Source organism: Trichechus manatus, unplaced genomic scaffold (genome assembly GCF_000243295.1).
Source record: "Trichechus manatus latirostris isolate Lorelei unplaced genomic scaffold, TriManLat1.0 scaffold00145, whole genome shotgun sequence".
NCBI classification, from domain to species: Eukaryota; Metazoa; Chordata; class Mammalia; order Sirenia; family Trichechidae; genus Trichechus; species Trichechus manatus.
Genome location: NW_004444081.1, coordinates 4,957,317 through 4,959,332, shown reverse-complemented (window position 1 = coordinate 4,959,332; position 2,016 = coordinate 4,957,317). Strand labels below are relative to the sequence as shown.

Here is a 2,016-nt window from a genome sequence, read left to right as displayed (position 1 = left end):
GGCAGGCAGGGTGGGAGGGTGGGAAAGCATGTATCACTGGTTACCAGGTGCTTTGTCTCCTCTAGGAGCTCCTTCAATCTGCTTTCCCATATCTCCCTGTCTACCAGTCTCCCACAGGAGTCCAAGATGGTGGATCCATGCTGCATTAACTGATAGGAGACCTCTGCTCATAACTCTGCTCGCTCTCTGTTCTCTGTCAGTTTCTTATTTCATTCAGCATTTGGTTGTGTTCTATATCTCTTCATTTGATGCTTAGGGTTCCAGGATTGATGTTTGTCTCTGTTTTACTTAGTTTTTCAGGTCTTTACTGTGAAGGGATAGTGTGGTGCTTCTGTCTATAGCGCCATGTTGGCTCCGCCCTCTTGAACTTCATTTAAAAAAAAAATATGGTTATAAAATAGCCTACTTCTTCTAGGTCATTGGCTCAGCGGAAATAAACCACATTTTTCAAGCCATTGAAAACCAAATCTTAGCTCATGATTTCATTCTGTCCCAATAATGAACCACGCTCACCACCCACCAAATAGTCAAGGCATATTCTGATTATATTAATTTTGGTTCATAATAATAATGTGCTTTAAATTTAAAATTGCTTTCACGATCATTATCATATTTGATTCCTGGAAGAATTTGTGAATTCTTCAAAGTCCATTTTGGTATATTTTTTGTGCAGGGTTTCTTAGACATCATTCATTTTCATGATTTTACATATCTAGTATCCTCTGCAGTTAGACATTCCCTTAAAGCAAATAGTCTTTTTTTTTTAAAAAAAAAAAACTTACATAACTATATTTAGAAAGATAATTTTATACAAATCTTGAAGCCCAGTTACTTGTTATAAACAGAAGGAAACAAAAATAAATATAAAACTGTTAACATTTTTAAAAAGTTCTCCTATCTACCACCTAAAACACCACCTAAAATCTCCTTTGCTACCAGTGATCCAGGTTCCACACCTTGGAAGCTCTTAGGTTGAAGAGTGTGTGAAACAAATTCTTGATCCTGCCTGTGTGATCACTCTGGGTCTGGTTTCTGGCACCGAGCTTGACTCTAGGGATATAGAAATGAAAGACACATTCTTTCTGAGATCTATTTAGAGCAGAATGAAAAGGAGAGTTGAAGGGACCTCTGCTCTGTTTTTGGAAAGCAGAAGCAGGAAGGGAAAGTCAATTTCCTTCCGATGGCTTTGTTACAGGAGGAAGGCTGCTGTTACAGTGGGGCTCCTGGCTCCCCACCTGCCAGGGCTGGCTCCTAACTCACCTGTCACATTTTATCTTAGTCACAGACTCAAGGTGTATGTTTGCCTCTTTAAATGTAACAGACGTCCAGGGCCTCAGCAAAGTCTAATATGGTTGTTTCCAATCAGTGGCTGCCTGGAAGACTTTCAGTTTTCATGGCTTGAGATCGTGGAAGTAGACTTCTCCTTTCTCCTTCAAATGAACTTTCACTTGATGTTGTAGTTGTTAGGTGCTGTCAAGACAGTTCCAACTCGTAGTGACCCTATGTATAACAGAACAAACACTGCCCAGTCCTGTACCATCCTCACAATCGTTACTATGTTTGAGCTCATTGTTGCAGCCACTGCGTCAATCCATCTTGTTGAGTCTTCCTCTTTTTCTCTGACACTGTACTTTATCAAACATGATGTTCTTCTCCAGGGACCGATCCCTCCTGATAACATGTCCAAAGTTTGTGAGATGAAGTCTCACCATCCTCGCTTCAAAGGAGCATTCTGGCTGTACTTCTTCCAAAATAGATTTGTACATTCTTCTGGCAGTCCATTGTATAGTCCATATTCTTCACCAATACAAAGGCATAAATTCTTCTTTGGTCTTTCTTATTCATTGTCCAGCTTTTGCATGCATATGAGGTTATTGAAAATACCATGGCTTGGGTCAGGTGCACATTAGTCCTCAAACTGACATCTTTGCTTTTTAACACTTTAAAGAGGTCTTTTGCAGCAGATTTGCCCAATGCAATGCATCTTTTGATTTCTTGACTGCTGCTTCCATGGGC

At 40.0% G+C, this 2,016-nt stretch overlaps 1 protein-coding gene across 1 annotated transcript in view; it reads left to right on the top strand.

Moving 5' to 3' along the window:
- RXRG (retinoid X receptor gamma) overlaps nucleotides 1-2,016 on the top strand; it is a 65,348-nt gene that overhangs the window by 20,296 nt on the left and 43,036 nt on the right. The window lies entirely within an intron of this gene.